Source organism: Chiloscyllium plagiosum, chromosome 3, assembly GCF_004010195.1.
Source record: "Chiloscyllium plagiosum isolate BGI_BamShark_2017 chromosome 3, ASM401019v2, whole genome shotgun sequence".
Classification (NCBI taxonomy): domain Eukaryota; kingdom Metazoa; phylum Chordata; class Chondrichthyes; order Orectolobiformes; family Hemiscylliidae; genus Chiloscyllium; species Chiloscyllium plagiosum.
In genome coordinates, this window is record NC_057712.1 from 99609081 (window position 1) to 99631591 (window position 22511).

At 41.5% G+C, this 22511-nt stretch overlaps 1 long non-coding RNA gene across 1 annotated transcript in view; it reads left to right on the forward strand.

Moving 5' to 3' along the window:
* The first annotated feature begins 7548 nt into the window (after positions 1–7548).
* LOC122548383 overlaps positions 7549–22511 on the forward strand; it is a 210108-nt gene continuing 195145 nt past the window's right edge. The window contains exon 1 of the long non-coding RNA XR_006311221.1: positions 7549–7598. This is a non-coding gene — a long non-coding RNA (uncharacterized LOC122548383). The remainder of the gene's footprint in view (positions 7599–22511) is intronic.

Sequence of the window (22511 nt, forward strand, 5' to 3'; positions counted from 1 at the left end):
TTTGCCTGTCCTCGGATGCTGCCTGAATTGCTGTGCTCTTCTAGCACCACTGATCCAGAATCTGGTTTCCAGCATCTGCAGTCATTGTTTTTACCTCTGAAACATGACACCTCCTGCAGTGCAAGAGTTGGTCAATTTTACACTGGAATGTCAGTTTACATTTTGTGCTCAAGAGTGGGACTTAGAGGCAGAGGCACTATTACAAAACAATGGCAGCTTTAACCATTACTCAGGGAGGTGGTGACAGCTTGGACTATGTGCCTAGCAGTTTGAAACATCTATTGGTCACTTCAGGAGCCCATTGTCTATGTTACAATGCCATATATAACAGACAAACAAGCTCCAGTTCCTCATGTAGGTATGCTAACTCTTGGAACATTAGACAGAATCTTATCCTGAGCCATGTGGGTTACGGTAGGATTTGTGGCGAAATCATGTGAGATATCAGTGAAGTCAATAGCAATACTGGCAGCAAACCACTGCCAGTTGGCTAAGTGGCAAGGCAAGTTTTTCACCATGTTTCATGTGGGATTATAGACTGTTAAATGCCTTATCAAGGCTTCAACTCCCCACATTAATATTCAGCTTCCTATCTTAATCACACCAAACAAATTCAATCTCCAGAATTCTCCACCTGGAAATTGGTGCAGGAACCTGGCAACATTAGCTCACCATTGGCTCTGGCCAGCTTCCATGTTGCTCAACACCAAACACTATTCCAGGTCATGATCCATAGCCACCAGTGGCACCCACTCCTCATCCATGGATTTTATAATTCTACGTTTGCTAAACCATCAGGATCACCATGCCACATCTCCAATCCAATAGCAGGCCACTTAGAAAGATCGACCTGCATTGCAGGGTGCACTGATGACCAGCATTGAATGGGTGCAGCTTTACACAGGAGGAGGTATCCAGCTCACAGACTGAACCAGCCTGTGCCTCAGCTCACTTGTTTACTCACCTCGTCCCTGCTTTTCCTTGCCATGCCATACTAATCAGCAGTGCTTTGCCTCATTCATGGAGATAGATATCTTTTTATACATCAGTGTATTCTGCCAACTTCACACTTGCAATATGTTCCAGCAGTTTATCAGGCAAGCACACTGCATGTGCACCGGTCAGTCAGGGTGTTTTGGCACAGTAAGTCAGGGGCAGCCTCTGATATCAGGGGATTAGATACCATCTGGCATCGGGTATAGTAAGAAACATTACTGTCAATGTGCATGCAGCAACTTCCACTATCAGAAATGTAATGATATCCCACATGGTAATTTATTTTGTTATATTGATTGAGAGTAAATATTAGGCAAATGTTCTATTCAAAAACAGTTGGTTGGTGGAAAGCAATCTTTTCCTTCAGTTGTATTGACTTACAGATTTACACATTCCAAGCACACACCTACCAACCAAATGAAGACAATTTTATTCTTTGTCTATATATATAGGGGCTTAAATAAATGTTCGGTTAATGCCCACCATCTGCACAAAAGTAAATGCAATTAATATACAACTAATACAGGACACCAGTTAAACAAAAACTCTTCTTAGAAATACTACCAATCATTTTATGTCCACCTTAGATAACTGTTGTAGCCTTGATTTAATATTTCATCTGAAAGATGGTATCTCCAACAGTGTTGCACTTCTTCAGTATGGCCTTGCACTGTCAGCCTTGATGGTTCTGCTCAGGTGCTGTATTGAAGCTTTGCCTGACAACCTTGTGAGTCAAAATGAAAGTGGTACCAATTGACCACTGATACAATTGAGACCACTTCACACATCAAGATGACACATAACATATAAAAGCAGACACAAGCTGAAGGACTCAGAAAAAGACCACTCTTTAACCTACAGGAGAAAAGGGTGCTGGATTCCCTTGCTTGTAGAAGCTTTGGGGTAACAAGGATAGATGAATCTCCAGATTTGCCCTGCACTGTGCCAAATTCATGCCTTTATTACCTCTAGAGTCAACTACTCCAGTACAATCCTGGCTCATCTTCCACTTTGTTTCTTCTGCTAATTTGGTTTCATCGAAACCTTACAACAGATCCCAATCCTTGAGCACTCCTGTGCTCACTGACCTACATTAGCTCCCGGTTAAGTAAAGCCTTGAGTTTTACATTCTAATCCCTGCTTTCCACACCATTTTGTGGTCTTGTCCCACCCTATCTTTGTAATCTCTAACAAACTCTCCAGGACATTCATGCTCCTCTGCTTCTGCTGTGTTTTGCATTTCCAATTGTAATTGCTCGATCATTGGAGGCCATGCTTTGGTTGATTTGGCCCTCAGCTCTGAATTTCCCTCCCTATACACCCTGCCTCTTTACTGCACCTCCTTTCACTCTTTTAAGCGGCCTCTATGGATTGTGAATGACTTCCTTCTATTCCGATTAGAAGTGTTCTGAGGTGGTTGATATGTTTGGTGTGTAATCTGCAATCTCTGCCATTTGTGGTGCAGGCGGTGCATGGTTGGCTGGGTCGATGAGTTATTAGGAGGTTGGTGTACTCCCTCCAGCACCTCACTTCATCGCTTTTTTATTCACTCATGGGATGTGGGCACCTCTGGTTGGCCAGCACTTATTGACTATCCCTAGTTGCTCTTGAGAAGGTGATGGTGCACTGCCTTCTTGAACTGCTGCAATCCATGTGTTTTAAGTAGCCCCACAGTGCTATTCGGGAGGGACTTCCAGGATTTTGACCCAGCAACATTGAAGGAACAGCGATATATTTCCAAGTCAGAATGGTAGGTGGCTTGGAGAGGAACTTGCATGTGGTTGTACTCCCATATATCTGCTACCCTTCTCTGTCTAGATGGAAGTGGTTGTGAGTTTGGAAGATGCTGTCTAAGGATTTTTGGTGCTTTTCTGCACTGCATCTTGTAAATAGTACACACAGCTGCAACTGAGCATTTGTAGTAGAGGGAGTGGATGCATATGGATGTGGTGCCAATCAAATGGGCTGCTTTTATCCTGGGTCAAACATCTTGGGTGTTGTTGGCACTGCATCCATCTAGGCAAATGTGGAGTATTCCAACACACTCCTTAGTTGTACCTTGTAGATGGTGAATTGGCTTTGGAGAGTGAGTTACTCACCATTGTATTCCTAGCCTCTGACCTACTCATGTAGCCACTGTATTTATGTGGTGAATTTTTGTTAAATGGTAACCCCAAGGATATTGACAATGGGGGATTCAGTGATGGTAAAGTTATTGAATGTCAAGAGACAGTGGTAAGATTGTCTTTTATCGGAGATGTTCACTTGTCAGCCCAAGCCTGGATATTGTCCAAATCTGCCTTATGAAGAGAGTTTGAATAAGCTCGGACTTTTCTCTCTGGAAGCTCTGTAGGACGAAGAGAGGTGACCTGATCGAGGTATACAAGATAATGAGAGGGAATGGAGAGAGTCAATAGCCAGAGACTTTTCCCCAGGGCAGGATTGACTGCTGTAAGGGGTCATAGTTTTAAGATATTAGGAGAAAGGTATAGAGGGGACGTCAGAGGAAGTTTCTTTACGCAGAGAGTTGTAAATGTATGGAATGTGTTACCAGCGGTGGTGGTGGAAGCAGAGTCATTAGGGACATTTAAGCGATTGCTGGATATGCACATGGATAGCAGTGAGTTGAGGTGTGCGTAGGTTAGGTTATTTTATTTTACATTAGGATTAACCCTCGGCACAACATTGTGGGCCAAAGGGCCTGTTCTGTGCTGTACTTTTCTATGTTCTATGTTCTATATTTGAAACATGCAGTGGTTCAGTATCTGAGGCATTGTGAATGGTGCCACACATTGTGCAATCATCAATAAAGATCCCCATTTCTGAATGATGGAAGGACAGTTATTGATGAATCAGCTGAAGATGGTTAGACCGACATATTTACCCTGAAGAATTCCAGCAGAGATGTCCTGGAGCTGAGATGTCTGACTTCCAATGACCACAACCATCTTCCTATGTGTCAGATATGACTCCAACCAGCAGAGAGTTAGCACCTGATATCCATTGGTTACAGTTTAACCAGAGATCCTTATTGCTACTTTTGCTCGAATGCAGCCTTGATGTCAAGGGCTGTCATATACAGCTCACCTCTGGAATTTAGCTCTTTTGTTCATGTATGAACCAAGGTTGAAATGAGATCAGGAGCTGAGTTGCCAGGTGGAACCCAAACTGGGTGTCACTGAGCAGTTTATTGCTTATCATTATCGTTCCATAAGTCTGCTCTCGATCATCACCTCAGTCATGGTCATGTGTAGACTGATGGAATAATAATTGGCTGGGTTGTATTTGTCCTACCCTTTGTGTTCAAGACAAACCTGGACAATTTTCCACATTGTTGGGTGGATGCCAGTGTTGTAACTGTACTGGAAGAGCTTGGCTTGGGAAGCAGCGAGTTCTAGAGCATAAGCCTTCAACACCATTGCTGGAATGTTGTCAGGGCCCATAGCCTTTGTCGAATCTAATGTCTCCAACCATTTCTTGATATCATGGAGTGTATCAAATGATGTGACGACTGGTATCTGTCATGCTGGGGAACATTGGAGGAGGCCAAGATGGATCATCCACTCAACATTTCTGTTTAAAGATTGCTGCAGATGCTTCAGCCTTTTATTTTGCACTGATGTGCTGGGCTCTTCCATCATTGAGGGTGGGGATATTTGTGGAGCCTCCTCCTCCATTGAATTGTTTAATTGTCCACCACCATTCCCAACTGAATGTGGCAGGACTACAGAGCTTATATCTGATCCAAAGATTGTGGGATTGTTTAGCTCGGTCTATCATTTGCTGCTTATTCTGTTTGACATGCATGTAGTCCTGTTTGGTGGCTTCACCAGCTTAGCGCCTCATTTTTAGGATTGCCTGGTGCTGCTCCTGGCATGCCCTCCTGCACTCTCCATTGAACCAAGGTTGATTGCCTGCCTTGATGGTAGTGGTTGAGAGGAGATTTGCCGGGCCATAAGATTGCAGATTGTGCTGAAGTACTATTCTCCTGCTGCTGAAGGCCAACAGAGACTCACGGATGCCTAGTCTTGATTTGCTAGGTCTTTGAGGTCCTGAAAAAGCCTCAGTCAGTTTGGTAACTTCACAAATGGGTGTTCTTCAATTTGTTCAGTCACAAGTCAGGAGTCCCCATGAATTGGCAGGGATTGTCGACCTCTTGAGGGATGTTTTGAGGACATCATATAGCACTTCCATTGTCCTCCTGGGAGTGCCCTGCCTGATAACATCCTGCATGGAGGGGTTGCTTCAAGAATTTGGTGTTGGGTATACAAACAATATCTATTGGAGTTGGTTGTGAATCGTCAATCCCTCAAATGCTGGGCAAGTTGGTGGGCAGAGGATGTTGGTGTTGCTTGCCATTTTGGGGCCATGGATTTGGACCATCTCATTAAGACACCTCTGGTGTTAATTGTCCAATTCTTGGTGGTCCCTGCTGTAGTTTATTCAAGTGCCTGAAACATATAATCTATTTCTTTGACCAAACTTGATAGTGTCTGAGCTGATATCAAATTATATGGCTTTCTGTCATATTTTTTAAAAAATGTAAAGCAACTTGGGATATTTTATTAATTGATGGCACTATATAAATTCATGGTGCTTATGGCTAGAACCATCCAACTCCATGTCTTCCCTCCTTCTCACTTATTTGCCCTGAAAACATACACACATTAAATTGAAAACATGCAAACTTAATGTCATCTTGTACAAGCTTTGTTTAAACGTGTGTATTGAAGAAGATAATTCAGCACTGGTCACTACTCTATCACTGTTGGTTTGCAACAACTGCTTACCAAAACTGCCAGTGGGATTCTCCACCCAGGAACAACTCCACCCAGTAACCTTCAACTGTCTCTTCAATATTTATGGCAACCAGTAACACACATCCGAAATGGGGCAGTCAATGTCCTGCTCCTCCCAGTGTCTTTATTGTTCAGAGTGATGGGATGTTGTCATGATTCCAATGTTATCTATCCATCCCGAATCAAACTCAAGCAACTGCTTGTCCTCTCATCTTGACTTCACCTACTACCTCCAGACAAACTGTTTCACTGATGCTCTGCATTAAATAGGTATTGAATTCCTCCAGCAAAACATGGTAAGGGGGAAACTATAATCTTTGATTGTTTTAGGCATGTTAATAGGAAACAGGAGCAGCCCATTTGGTCTCTCTACCATTTAATATGATCATGGCTGACTCAATCACTGATAGTGAAGAATCTACCTACTCCAGACTTAAAATCCCCACTTTTACTGTCCCTGGGGGGAAGAGTGTCCCAATGACACACAATCATCTGAGAAAAGAAATCTCCTCACCTCAGTTTTCATTGGGATTCAATTCCACAACTCAATTCTTTTGCTACCAACAATATCCCTCAAGAAACAAGAATTAATTTGCAATCCAAACATCAAGAGTTCAGAACTTAAGAGGGCAGGTTGTAAATCTAAATTAAGTATATCTGGTCATTCATAGACCAGTGTCAGAGAGAAAAAAATATATGACTGAAGCTGTCAAATTGTTGTTAAAACAAACTGGTTTAAACAGATTCTTTGGGGAAGAGAACCTGACAAACTAAGCTCCTCCAGCCTCCATGTGACTCTAGCCTCCCTCTCTCTCTCTCTCTCTCTCTCTATTTTACTGTTAATGCCTCCAGTGGCGATAGGAATAGGTAATATTTAATGCCTTGCCAATCTGGTCTGCATCCAGAAGAATTCAACAATGTGTTAAAAACTCATTGTGGCTCTCTTATCCACCTATGTTGAAGTTCCTGTCCCATATTTTCTGCTTTTTAAGGCTTAGGAAAGAATCATAGAATTGTTATAGTGTAAAAGGAGGCCATTCAGCCCACTATGTCTGCACCAGCTCCCTGAATGGGTAAGTGTCTTAATTCCACGCTTTCAACTTCTCCCGATAACACTGCACATTCCTCCTTTTCAGATAACAGCTCAATTCCCTCAACATGCTCCAGCAGGAAATGTCTCCACTACACTCTCAAACAGTCCATGATGTGCTGTGCTATTCACATTGCTCACAGCAGAGAACTAACTGCAATAACATAAAATTGACATGACATTTGGAATATTTTCCTTTTGGGTGTAGTGGCTCACTATTAGGTGGCGCTCATACTGATAATTGTGAGACACTTTACAGATCCTGGGCTGGAGTCTCCTTGTTCCTTCTGGTACATCCTTTCATAACTCCAGTATGATCACATCAGAAGTTTTTGTCTGATTTTTAGACACTCCAGCTCCCCAACTAACATCGAGAATGGGAGAAACTACACAGTGGCAGTGATTCAAAAGAAGTAATGTCACATCAGTTGTCTGTTGGATTCACTGTGTGAAATTCAATTCTACTGACTTCAACAACAAAACTGAGCATGTCATTTCACAAGCTGTAAAAGCAATCTCATCTGTTTTGTAGCACTATCTGTATCACATTTCACCCATGGAGCTTCCACTGGCTTATTTTGGAGATGGGACTTGATGTACCCTAAACAATATCATTGACACTGAATAGAGTGAGGTCTGTCAGTGGACTGAATAGTAAGTGAAGCGAATCTGGGGGACTATGCTGAGACTAAGGTTGGAACCGCTGAAGGACAGTAAGATTTTAAAATGTATTTGATATTTCAATGCAGATATATTTCACAGCAGGAGACAGAGTGCCTAGTTAGGGCAGCTCAGTGATTTATTGGTTAGCACTGCTGCCTCACAGTGGCAGGACATGTGTTTGATTCCCCCTTCGGGTGACAGTGTGGAGTATGCACATTCTCCCTGTGTCTGCCAGGATAAATGGCCCATAGTGTACAGGGATGTGTAGGTTAGCTGGATTAGCCATGGGAAATACAGAATTAGAGGGATAGGGTAGGAGGCTGGGTCTGGGTGGGATGCTCTTCAGAGGGTTGGTGTCAACCCGATGGGCCTAATGGCGTGCTTCTACACATTCTATAATTCTGGTTAGAACCCATTTCTCAATCTGTAAAGGAAGGCATAAGGGAAAGTGTGAAAAGGAACACATCATGTCACATCACCTCTTCATTCTCCAATGGGATCAATGGAAGCCAACACCAGTGTGACCAGTCTTGGCACCACAGGTGGAGTCATGGTCCAAGGAATTTCAGGGCCCCCTTCCTGTTCTACAGAATTTTTGGAAAGAGTTGCTGCACAGTCAGCTTGCCTTCTGGTTCAGCTGTTTCTCTCATCACACTTAACATTTCTTCCATCGTCTAACTCATAAACTTCAAAGCAAATCCAACACCGATGGAAAATTTGAAGGAAGAAAATAATTTGTACTCCAACAAAAGAATTTCAAAGACCATTCAAAGAACTTTTCCTTCTCACATGCTGAATAGTTTCCCTCTATTGAGTTACTAGCAGCAGTACAGGTGAGAAGGGCTTCACTCAGTGATAAGGTCAATTTGGCTCTTTGTTAATCTGAGGTCCGTATGCTTCAGAAACAAGAGTGATTGACAAGTGTATGCAACCTGAAAAGATCCGTGTGGAACAAATCCCACATTCAGACCAAATAAGCTGTTTAAAGTTGAAGTGAATTGACAGGAGCAAGTAGCTGTAATAAATAGATTTAGATAGATGTGCACAGAAAATCTGGTAATCAAATATTGGATGATAACATGCAGAATTAAATTAGAGGCTGAAAAGATTCAATTTAGGTGTATTGTAGAAACATAATAATGGTGGGGGGGAATGGGATTAATAATGGTGGAGCTTAGTTTACAACTTGTTTATATCAATACATAAAACATTATATGGTGTAATGTTCATATCAATGGATTCAATATTGTAATATGCGAGAGCCTGTAAATGTTGTGCAATCTGATGAAGCTAAAGAGGCCAGTGACCGAGTGGCCCAGAATTGACCCACTATCCTCAGTTGTTAATTTCGAGTGAATTGCAGGCCCTAGCTCCAGAGGCGTCTCACTGGTCTCAGCAAACTCCAGATTGTTAGGCAGCGCCATATAGGGAGTGTTGGAGGTGGAAGGGAGTTGTGGTGGGATTGATGAGGAGTCATCCTTGTTCTCTCTATGTAAACTCACAAATTATCCAGTTGCACCATATCACAGGGCCCACGTTGAGTTTAAATAAACGTCTATGTATCTATTGATAAAGTCTTATTGATATAGAAAGCAATTTGCTGTATTTAACTTCTTTTAACTGTTTATAAAAGTAAGCATATGTGTTCATGATAGCACTTTCAAGTGTTTATGAGCACTTGTAGCCATCAATCAAACTGAAATGACAGGCAGCCCTTCTGTGATAATGGTAGGTTGTGAGGTCAGTCATGCAGCAGACATCTTATAACAATAACCCTCAGGATTACCCCTAGCTAGTGTAACAGGAAGCACTGATTTGTTTTAAAGCTGCAGGTAGTTTTAACAGTATATTTAATGTTCAATGTATTGACCAGTTGACCCTTTGCTGTTTCCAATGAAATTGTAACTTCCAAAGAGTTTATATACTTTTTACATAAATGCATACCTTTACCAATTGCAAAAGCTCCAAAAGGGCACCTTACCTTTTCAAGTGCTATCCTGAAGCCATATTCAAAGGGAACCTTATCTATCCCAAAGTCTGGGCTACCTTTCCAAAGAATCTTTTAAGTTTTGACATTCTACAAGATCTAAATGTACATGTCATGTTTGTATATCCCATGCAGGACAGTTATATTGGACTGAAGGAAGCTGCACTTTCACACATGCATTTGCCCCTGCGAACCACAGTTGTGCAAATTATAACCCACCTTCATTCCTTCAAGTGCAAAAAATTTGGATGTCAAGTTCAGGAGTATGACTTCTGAATTCATTAAAACGTAGGTTCAAGAATTTGGGCCATAAATTCTTGAATAGATTCCCTACAGTATGGAAACAGGCCCTTCGGCATAATAAGTCCACACTAACACTCCGAAAAGTAGCCCATCCAGACCCATTCCCCTATTCTATATTTACCCTGACTAATGCACTTAACATGTGGGCAATTTAGCATGGCCAATTCACCTAGCCTGCTCATCTTTGGATTCTGGGAAGAAACCGGAGCACCCGAAGGAAGCCCACGCAGACATGGAGAGAATGTGCAAACTCCACACAGACAGTCACCCGAGGCGGGAAACAAACCTAGGTCCCTGGCGATGTGAGGCAGCAGTGCTAACTCAATTCTGTAAACTGACATTGTTAAAGTCCAGAACATTCAGTTTAAATGTCAATATCAGGCAGCCTGGCTAATCTCTGGGAGGAGAAACTGAGGGCTGCAGATGCTGGAGATCAGAGCTGAAAATGTGTTGCTGGAAAAGCGCTGAGAGGCAAGGAAGCACATTCATGAGAAGCGGGATGAAGGCCCAATGTGAAACAGGCTCTATGTATGGAGCCTGATAGCCATTGTTCCTCCTTCTGGCCTCACAATAATAAGCAAAAGTGACATTTTCATGTTCTTTGGTTAAAACCAGGTGATACCAAACAATCTGCACCTGGTTCATTCCAAAAATTGGCAATTCGGCTCTAAATTGTTTTCTGCTCTGGCAATGCCTCAATTTTAAACCCGAGATTCTAAATTCCTCCATAGTGTTGTTTGTCCCTGATGTTATAATCTCCTCCAGCCATGCAGTCATCTTATCAATCAATGATTTCAGTTCTGGGATATCGTTGTAGTAGTTCCTTTAGCTAATGTCCCACGCCCAACCTGCTTCATCTGCTATATCAATGTGTACCATCCGCAAGCTCCATCACAACAAATCACCGAGGCTCCTTAGACAGTACATTCCAAACCTATGACTTTATAACCTAAATTGATAAGGGCAGCAGACACATAGCAGCACCGTCACCTGCAGGTTCCCCTCCAAGCTGCACACCACCCTGACATACCATGAAGGGAAGTCTTTATTTGTATAACAAGTGTTGAAAAACATCTTTTGGGGGAGACAACTGGGGTGGAGTCACAAAAATTTACAGAAGCTTGTGCCCATGTTGCGTTAACGCTCTGAGAAAGTGCAGAAATCAGAGATTTTGGTTTCTCTAATGTATTTTTCCACCTTTGATCGACAGTGTATTGGCTCATATTGGTTCTTTTTTTATTGAGATGAGTATCCTATGCATAAATCACAAAACCTTTATGTTACTTTATCTGATTGCTAAGTTTTTAAAAGTAAATAGTGTTTTTCATCCAATCAATTTGGCCTGTACAATGGCTTTTTTTGTCAATGGAGCAGTTTAGCCGATCAAACTTTTCCAACCTCTGAGAGAGGTCAGCTACTAAACTTTGAACTAGGGAGACAGAATGAAATATGTTGAAAAGTATGATTGAGAAATGAGGCAGAATATCACCATCAGCATTTAAACTGGGACAATTAAAATTCAAAGGTCAAAGATTTTTCTTTGATCTCAACAGAAACTCTTCCCTGCCCCCAGGCGAGCAGGATATTCAGGAGTTTTTTTATCACGATGCCTCATATGCCAACATGACCTATGTGACTCATGTGTGATATGAATGAGCAAAGGTTAAGTTCTTTTCATTCCTCAGTTTAGCCATTGTTTTCAGTGCTTCGGATTGTGAAAATCCTAGTGCCAATTCCTGTGATAGTGCATCAACTGTGTAAATGGTTTCATCCCTAAAACAGAGAAGCTAATACTTGAAAGCTGAACACCACAGTGGTATCAAATCAGCACAGCAGCTGGGAAAGTAATTGGAGTTCCAATTTTGTTAAGTAATGCTTTTCAATTCAGACCAGGTATACTCACAACTTTTTCTGTACTGCACACCTTCCTTCATTGAAATGATACATTGTATTTCTATTCCAGCCCTCAAGCAAAGTAAAACCATATATAATATTTACATAACCTTTTCTTATACTTCCATCATGGTTTTGACTTTTCCCTACATGGAGTGATTTTCTACCTGTTTCTTGAAGCTAATGTGTCCATTATTATCTAGTATCTCACCGACAGAATGCATTTTGAAACTGAGATTTAAACAAAAACACAGCTAAAGAATGCTCACCTAGGGGAACTGGAGACATTCAGATATTATGTTGGTATGACTTTATCTTTTTTTGTCTCAATTCCTTAATTTTTCTCCTTTCCCGATGATACCCTCATTTCCCAAGGGAGTTCCAAACTGTACTTTTATTTACGGTGAATGGATTTAGAATTTGACCCGTCCTACAGGTGATATTATTTTATCTCTGTGTTGGAAGGTTTTTAAGAAACAGAAATTGGATAATCTCCTTTCAGTTCCCAGAGGTTGCTGATCTATAGATCAGTTATAATTCTGAGGTTTAGCTGAAGTACAGTTTGTGGCTGAGCAAGAAGAGTTTTACCTGCATTTGATTTATTCTATTCCTGGTATGAGGATACTAACATCTTGACCTTGATCAATGTAAAAACATAACCAAAAGAAATGAATTTAATAAGAAAAGTAAGAAAATGCATGAAGACAGTCATTCTTTTTTAGGATGCATAGGATGGGGAAGGATACTGCAGGGAATGGGCACAATTGAAATGTGAAGCTTATTCAAGGAACAACTACTGCGTGTCCTTGATAAATATGTACCTGTCGGGCAGGGAAGAAGTGGTCGAGTGAGGGAACCATGTTTTACGAAAGAAGTTGAAGCTCTTGTCAAGAGGAAGAAGAAGGCTTAAGTTAGGATGAGACATGAAGGCTCAGTTTGGGCACTCGAGAGTTACAACTTAGCCAGGAAAGACCTCAAGAGAGATCTAAGAAGAGCCAGGAGGGGACCTGAGAAGTCATTGGCGGATAGGATCAAGGAAAACCCTAAAGTTTTCTATAGATATGTCAGAAATAAAAGAATGACTAGAGAAAGATTAGGGCACTCAAGGATAGTAGTGAGAAGTTGTGCGTGGAGTCCGAGGAGATAGCAGAAGTGCTAAATGAATATTTTTTTGTCAGTATTTACACTGAAAAAAGACAATGTTGTTGAGGAGAATATTGAGTTACAGGCTACTAGACGAGATACGATTGAGGTGCACAAAGAGGAGATATTAGCAATTCTGGAAAGTGTGAAAATAGATAAGTCCCCTGGGCTGGATAGGATTTATCCTAAGCCTTTGGCTTTGATCTTTATGTTGTCATTGTCTACAGGAATAGTGCCGGAAGACCGGAGGATAGCAACTATTGTCCCCTTGTTCAAGAAGGAGAGTAGAGACAACCCTGGTAATTATAGACCAGTCAGTCTTATTTCAGTTGTGGGTAAAGTGTTGGAAAGGGTTATAAGAGATAGAATTTATAATCATCTCGATAGGAATAAATCGATGAGGGATAGTCAACATGGTTTTGTGAAGGGTAAGTCATGTCTCACAAATCTTATTGAGTTCTTTGACAAGGTGACCAAACAGGTGTATGAGGGTAAAGCGGTTGATGCGGTGTATATAGATTTCAATAAGGCATTTGATCAGGTTCCCCATGGTAGGCTATTGCACAAAATGCGGAGGCATGGGATTGAGAGTGATTTAGCTGTTTGGATCAAACATTGGCTAGCTGAAAGAAGGCAGAGGGTGGTGGTTGATAGGAAATGTTCATCCTGGAGTTAAGTTACTAGTGGTGTAGTGCAAGGACCTGTTTTTGGGTCCACAGCTGTTTGTCATTTTTAAAAATGACCTGGATGAGGGCGCAGAAGGATGGGTTAGTAAATTTGTGGATGACACTAAGGTCAGTGAAGTTGTAGATAGTGCCGAAGGATGTTGCAAGTTACAGATGGACATAGATAAGCTGCAGAGCTGGACCAAGAGATGGCAAATGGAACTTAATATGGAAAAGTGTGAGGTGATTCACTTTGGAAGGAGCAACAGGAATAAAGAGTATTGGGCTAATGGTAAGATTCTTGGTAATGTAGATAAGCAGAGAGATCTCGATGTTCATGTACATAGATCCCTGAAAGCTGCCACCCAGTTTGATAAGATTGTTAAGAAAGCCTATGGTGTATTCAGTTTTATTGGTAGAGGGATTGAGTTTCGGAGTCATGAGGTCATGTTGCAACTGTACAAAACTCTGGTGCAGCCACATTTGGAGTATTGTGTACAATTCTGGTCACTGCATTATAGGAAGGATGTGGAAGCTTTGGAAAGAGTTCAGAGGAGATTTGTTAGGATGTTCCCTGGTTTGTAGGGAAGGTCTTATTAGGAGAGGCTGAGGAAATTGAGGCTGTTTTCGAATGAGAGAAGCAGGTTGAGAGGTGACGTAATTGAGACATATAAGTGAATCAGAGGGTTAGATAGGGTGGACAGTGAAAGCCTTTCTCCTTGGATGGTGGTGGCTAGCATGAGGGGACATAGCTTTAAATTGAGGGGTGATAGACATAGGACAGATGTCAGAAGTGGTTTCTTTATTCAGAGAGTAGTAGGGATGTGGAACGCACTGCCTGCAACAGCAGTAGACTCGCCAACTTTAGGGGGATTTAAATGGTCATTGGATAAAATATGGATGAAAATGGAATAGTGTAGGTTAGATGGGCTTCAGATTGGTTTCACAGGTTGGCGCAACATCAAGGGCCGAAGGACCTGTATTGTGCTGTAATGTTCTATGACAGTAGTTTCAGCAACATGAAGAAGAAATGAAAAGTAGGGTATGCTTGTTGACAAGTTAAAGAAAATAAGATGGCAACAGGCTTCGGAAAATAGTGTAGAGCTGTTGAGCTGGACGGATTGTTTCTCTGCTTTAAAACAATGTAACCTGTGAGAAACAGTCATCAAGGATCTGTCAGTAAAAAGTATGAACATGAGGATTAAGAAATTTATTTCTAATCTCAGCCTGTGGATCAAATGCGACAATTATGAATGTTCTCTGACCGTTAGCACAGCAATTCTAATTCACCTTCTTGACTTATACAGTGCAGAAAAACTCCTTCGACCTATTGAATCTGCTCCGACATAACTACCACTAAAAGTGTGCTAATCCCAATTTCCTGCACTTGTCCAATACTCTTGTATGTTATAATGTTTGAAGTATTCATCCAAATATTAATTAAAGGTTGTAAGGTTTCCAGCCTCCACTACCTTCCCAGGCAGTGCTGAATGAAAAAGACATTTTCCCAAATCCCCTCGGAATCCCCTGCTCCTTACCCTCAAACTATGTTGTCTTGTGATGACCCCTCAACCAAGGGGAACAGTTGTTCTCTATTCACTCTGTCCATGCCCCTCATATTCTTATACATCTTAATCATGTCCTCCCTCAGCACCTCATGGCTCCGAAAATAATCCAAGCCTATCTGCCGTCTCCTTGTAGCTCAATTTCTCCACCCCAACCAACATTCTGGTGAACCTCCTCCACACCCAATGCAGTGCTATCACATCCTTCCTGTAGTGAGGTGACCAGAACTATCCACAGAACTCTAGCTGTGGCCTAACCAACAATCTGTATAACTCCAACATTACATCCTTGCTCTTATTCTCTATACCATGACTGATGAAAGCAAGTGCCCAATATGTCTTCTTAACTATCCCAATCACATGCTCTGCCAACTTCAGGTATCTGTGAATAATTACCCCAAGATCCCTCTGTTCCTCTAGTCTACCCAGTGTCCTGCCACTTATTAAATACCCCCTCATCTTATTTCTTCTTCCAAAGTGGATCATCTCATACTTATCAGGATTAAATACCATCTGCCACTGGTCTGCTTATCTAACCAACCCACCTATATCTTCCTGTAACCTACAACATCTTCTTTGCTATTAACCACTCTACCCATCTTGGTGTTCTCTGCAAATTGGCATAACACTCCCCCCACATTTTCATTGATATTGTTAGTGTATATAATAAACAATAAGGGTTTGCATCTAAGATTCATAATTGTATCTAATGCTGTATAAGCGAAGTGCAGATATTAGCTAATCGAGATGGATGGGTGGCCTATTGACATGAAAATTACTCTAATTACTGTCTGTGTCATATCTTAATATGCTTGAAGTTTCTTTTGAAACCACATCAAATAGTCTTGTCAAACAAAACGAGAGTTTCCCTTGCCACCTGTACAAGTCAATAATTGCTTTGTAATTCTTATCTTCAAAAAGGGAGAAATGCAGAAAGTAGAAAATTAAAGGCTAATTAGCTTATCATCTGTAATATGGAATATATTAGAAACTATCATTACAGGGATTATAACAGGGTACTTGAAAAAATTCAAGGTAATCAGGCAGAGTTGGCATGGTACTGTGGAAGGGAAATCATATTTTGCCAATCTATTGGAGTTCATTGTAAAAGTAACATTGCTATGGATTAAATGGAACCATGAGATGTACTGTACTTGGATTTCCGAAGATATTTGACGCAGCACCATATTCAAGATTATTGCAGAAGATAAAAGCTCATGCTTCCATAGGTAACGTATCGGCCATAGATAGAAGATCTTCTCTCTAATTGGGGAAACAGAGAGTAGCTATAATGGGTCATTCTCTGGCATGTAAGATGTAACAAATGTAGTTTTAACAGTTTATATAAATAGCTTGAATGATGCCACAGAAAGCATGGTTGCTAAATTGTGGGGAGCACAAAAGGAAACTACAAAGGAATACAGATATATGAAGTGAATAAGCAAAGATATGGCAAATAGAATATAAGATGAGAAAATGTGAAATTGTCCATACTGGCAGCAGAATAAACACAAAGTTTATTCTCTAAATGTAGAAAGAATACAATGTTCTGATATGCAGATAGAGTTGGGTGTCTGAGTACATGAATCACAAAAGGTTAACATGCGGGTACAGCAAAGAATTAGAAGAGCTAATAGAATGTTATCAATTATTGGGATGAGAATTGAATATAAGTATAGGCAAGTCATGCTTAAGCTGCATAGGGCATTAGTGCAACCACATCTAATGTATTGTGTAGAGTATTAGTTACCTTATTTAAACAAAGGATGTAAATGCACAGGAAATAGTTCAGATATGTGTAGCAATTGTAATAAAGTCAGCCAGACCTTATAGAATGAGTTCCCTGATCAAGGCTGTTAATCTGGTCCAACCTGTGAGCCCTGGCTGACAGAGATAAACAGGAGTGTCAGAGGCTCTCTTCACTCTGACAGCAGTCAAGGAATTTCCATGTGTAAATAAAGGGTGACTTGATGATGGGATACCAGCCTCTGTGGAGATATTTCAAGATGGTTTTCCATACTAATACCAAACCAGCTGACTATAAGCCATCCCTTTGTCTACCCAACTGTCTTTCTCTTTCTCTGGGCTCCATCTCCACCTATCCATTCATTCCCCATACAAATCCCACATCCCCCACTGCCCAACACAATGCCCCCACCCCCACTGTCTTCAGCATATATATCACCTTTTCCCATTTACTATCAATTCTGCATCAGAGTCACTGGACTTAAGACATTAACTCTGCTTGCTTGCACAGATGATGCCAGACCTGCTGAATTTCTCCAGCAATTTCTGTTCTTATTTTAGATTTTCAGCATCTGCTGTCCTTTGTTTTATTTTCTTGAAATTAGAGGGTTATCTGATGTGTGAAGGTTGAACAACCGAATGCTTATCTATTGGATCAGAGATGGAGAAGAGCGAATTTGAATAGAGGCTGAAGATCAGGTACATGCTTACTGTGTGATCGAGTATCTGACATATTCAGTATTGCACTTGTGCAATTTGAAGTTAATTCCACTTAGTTGTGCAGTTAATGAGGTACAAATTGATGTATTTTAGGTTCTCAGCAGCTGATAGTTGGGAAGGTCAACTCACCATCTGAGGAGAGAGAATTGTCAAAATTTATCTCGGTGGCAAGAACCTTATTTCTAGACACTCACCCAATTGATTTCTAATGCCCACAATTCTTCTCATCTCTGGGAATAGAAACTTAGATATATATTTCCGTGAGGTTATCACTCAATTCTTTAAATACCGATGAATACAGACCCAACCTGTCTAACCTTTCCTCAGAGTCTGTGTAAGAAGATCTTTGGGTCACATTATGACTTGTATCTGCAAAGTTGCAGTGTGTGTATATGTGTGTGTATAAGTGTGTGTGAGTGTATTTGTATGTGTGTGCATGTGTATGTGTACGTGTGGGTGTTTGTGTGTGTGCATGTGCATTTCTGTGTATGTGCTTGTGTGTGTGTGTGTCTGTCTGTGTGTGGGTACGTGTGTATATGTGTGTGTGTCTGTGTGTGAATGAGTGTGTGTGTGTGTATGTGTGTGTATGTGTGTGTGTGTCTTGAAGGCAATTTTACCCTGAAACAGTCTTTTGATTCGCTTTTCAATTGACACCAGTTGTGGGTCCAGGAAAGCTCAGAACAGTAACCCTTGGATGGACTGGCTGTAGTATACCACAAGCCACGTGAGGGAGAATGGAAACATAGAACGGCAGAAGCTTGCAGCATCAACATCTCTCTCTCTGTATCTCTCCTCTGAAAACTGCCTCGTCCAACTCTGTAAAAGAGCAGGGAAAGTCTACATTCAGAGTTGCTGAGACAGTCAGGAGAAGGCCATTCAGCCGGTCAGGAAATTGTCTTCCCTTGAAATGGTCTAACATCTCTTCATAGAACAGCCTTGTCATCCTGGAAGCAAGTTTGATGAACCTTTGTTAGACTCTCTCAATAGCAATAATATCCTTCCTGAGATCAGGAGACCAAAACTGCACACAGTACTCCAGGTGCAATCCAACCAAGCTCCTGTACAGTTGAAGCAAGATTTCACTGCTCCTGTACTAAATTGAGGGGAAACATCTCAGTACAGATAGGGTGGCTTTTTTTCTCAGGATGCTATTGTTAGCCGTTCTGGTCTATGCTTCCCACAAGCTTTAGTTAGCTTACTTCACGATAAATCTTCCTTGGCCAGTAAGAAACCTAATGAATACACATCAAAAATTCCAATAACAATTCCGTGTCTTATAAATTCTGATTTCAAAGATCCATAGCAGCTCTTTTCCACCAATTTGGAGAGGTCATTAATGAAAGTTGATATTTTCTGTATAAGGACTGTCTTTTTACTTTGATTTGTAGAACATTGTGACCTAAAATGAGAGAGAACTGGTTTTAAAAAATCAGTATTTGAAAGATTGGCTGTGTTTTGATTGCAAGTAATCTGCCACACATGTCAGGTAGTGTAAAAAAACTGTTTGAACAAGCAGTAATTTCAGATGCAGTTAATTTGGAGCTGAGAGGCTGTACTGCTGAAGCTTTTTTTTTACCTGGCAGTAAGATAGTGATTGATCTATGGACTAGTAACCAGTTATGATGAACGGAATCATTTTTACCTGTCCAGTGTGTGATTGGTTCTCAGGTAACCAAACAGCTATGAGTTAGGAATGAGTTATAGGGAGAAAGAAATGTTCTCTTCCCCAGACCAGGAGCAGTACCTCTGTTCTCTGCAGTTAAAATTCACTGTAAGCCTATCTTTCCATTCATACAACAGTTGTTGTATATTGTGGTTTTTAATTGATAAGTCAGAGACATTTACAAGTGAACGAGCAAAAGTTTGCCTTTTACCAACATGTGGAAGCAACCAGAGAAAGATGGATAAAACAGTAGGAGTTCAGTAGGAGAGTCATAGAGATAATCTCAACAACAATACCTGGAAGCAACATTATTGAACTATCCTTCCAGTCTTTCCTCTCTGCCCATAGCATAATTTATCCTGCCTCCATGTCAATCTATGTGTGTGTTGGGGGAGTTTATAACAGGGTTAGGATCTTAATTAGCAGTATTTTATACAGTTTATAATACTTTGCCTGTAACTGGAGCATAATTACTTGCAATAAACAGTGCTCCTTGTTTGCAACAGAATCATGGTGTACCTATCAATCTAGGCATCGAAAATTCAGATAAACTGGGGAAGTTTGCATGTCTTACAAAATTTTGTGATAACTCTGGGAGAGTGGACTCAATTGCCAGTGAATACACCGGCCCTTTCAAAAATTCAGTTTGCTCTCTGATTTATAATATAGAACATAGAACATAGAAGAATACAGCACAGTACAGGCCCTTCGGCCCTCGATGTTGCGCCGATCCAAGCCCACCTAACCTACACTAGCCCACTATCCTCCATATGCCTATCCAATGCCCGTTTAAATGCCCATAATGAGGGAAGTCCACCACTGCTACTGGCAGGGCATTCCATGAACTCACGACTCGCTAAGTAAAGAACCTCAATAAGATTTGTAAGGCAAGACCTACCCTTCACAAATCCCTGCTGGCTGTCCCTAATCAAGCAGTGTCTTTCCAGATACTCATAAATCCTATCCCTCAGTACCCTTTCCATTACTTTACCTACCACCGAAGTAAGACTAACTGGCCTGTAATTCCCGGGGTTATCCCTATTCCCTTTTTTGAACAGGGGCACAACATTCGCCACTCTCCAGTCCCCTGGTACCACCCCCATTGACAGTGAAGATGAAAAGATCATTGCCAACGGCTCTGCAATTTCCTCTCTTACTTCCCACATAATCCTAGGATATATCCCATCAGGCCCAGGGGACTTGTCTATCCTCAAGTTGTTCAAAATACCCAACACATCTTCCTTCCTAACAAGTATCTCCTCTAGCTTACCAGTCCGTTTCACACGCTCCTCTTCAACAATACGGTTCCTCTCATTCGTAAATACTGAAGAAAAGTACTCATTCAAGACCTCTCCTATCTCTTCCGACTCAATACACAGTCTCCCACTACTGTCCTTGATCGGACCTACCCTCGTTCTCGTCATTCTCAGGTTTCTCACATACGCATAAAATGCCTTGGGGTTACCCTTGATTCTACCCGCCAAAGATTTTTCATGCCCTCTCTTAGCTCCCCTAATCCCTTTCTTCAGGTCCCTTCTGGCTATCCTATATCCCTCCACTTCTGTCTGAATCCTGTTTCCTCAACCTTATGTAAGCCTCCTTCTTCCTCTTTACAAGACATTCAACCTCCCTCGTCAACCAAGGTTCCCTCACACGACCATTTCTTTCCTGACTGATAGGTACATACATATCATGGACACGTAGTATCTGCTCTTTGAAAAAGTTCCACATTTCCACCACATCCTTCCCTGACAGCCTATGCTCCCAACGTATGCTCCTCAAATCCTGCCTTACAGCATCGTAATTTCCCTTCCCCCAATTATAAAATCTACCTTGTTGTGCGCACCTATCTCTCTCCATAACCAAGGTGAAAGTCACAGAATTGTGGTCACCATCACCAAAATGTTCACCCACTAACAAGCCCACCACTTGTCCCGGTTCATTACCGAGTACCAAATCCAATATGGCCTCCCCTCTGGTTGGACAATCTACATACTGCGTTAGAAAAGCTTCCTGGACACACTGCACAAACACCGCCCCATCCAATCTACTTGATCTAAAGAGCTTCCAATCAATATTTGGGAAGTTGAAGTCGCCCATGACTACGACCCTGTAGGAAAAGTTTTGGAAAGGATTTTAAAAGATAGGATTTATAATCATCTAGCCAGCAACAATTTGATTTCAGATAGTCAACATGGTTTCATCAAGGGCAGGTTGTGTCTCACAAACGTCATGGAGTTTTTTGACAAGGTGACCAAGCATGTGGATGAGGGTAGGGCAGTTGTTGTGGCATATATGGACTTCGGTAAGGCCTTTGATAAGGTTCCACATGGTAGGCTGTTGGAGAAAATGCAGAGGCACGGGATTGAGGGTGATTTAGCAGTTTGGATTAGAAACTGGCTTTCTGTAAGGCGGCAACAAGTGGTGGTTGATGGAAAATATTCAGCCTGGAGTCCGGTTACTAGTGGTGTGCCACAAGGAGGTGTGCCACAAGGGTCTGTTTCTGGACCACTGCTGCTTGTCATTTATTAAGTGACTTAGACGCAGGCATAGGTGGATGGGTTAGTAAGTTTGCAGATGACACTAAAGTTGGTGGAGTTATGGACAGTGTGGAAGAATGTTGCAGGTTGTAGGGGGACTTGGATAAACTGCAGAATTGGGATGAGAGGTAGCAAATGGAGTTCAATGCAGCTAAATGTGAGATGATTCAATTTGGGAAGAATAACAGATGGGAAGAATAACAGGAAGGCAGAATACTGGGTCAATGTAAACATTCTTGGTAGTGTGGGTGTGCAGAGGGATCTTACATAGATCCCTGAAAGTTGTCACCCAGGTTGATAGTGCTGTTAAGGCAGCATAAGGTGTGTTACGTTTTATTGGTCGAGGGATTGTGTTCCAGAGCTGTAATGTCATGCTGCAACTATACAAAACGCTGGTGCAGCCGCACTTGGAATATTGTGTACAGTTCTGATCGCCCCATTACAGGAAGGATGAAGAAGCATTGGAAAAGGTACAGAGAAGATTTACCAGGATGTTGCCTGGTTTGGAGGGAAGGTTTTATGAGGAAAGGCTGAGAGACTTGGGTCTTCTCTCATTGTAAAGAAGAAGGCTAAGAGGGGATTTGATAGAAACATACAAGATGATATTAGGATTAGATAGGGTAGACAGTGAAAGTCTTTTTCCTAGGATGATGATGTCAGCTTGTACAAGGGGGCATAACTACAAACTAAGGGGTGTTAGATTTAAGACAGATGTCAGAGGCAGGTTCTTTACTCAGA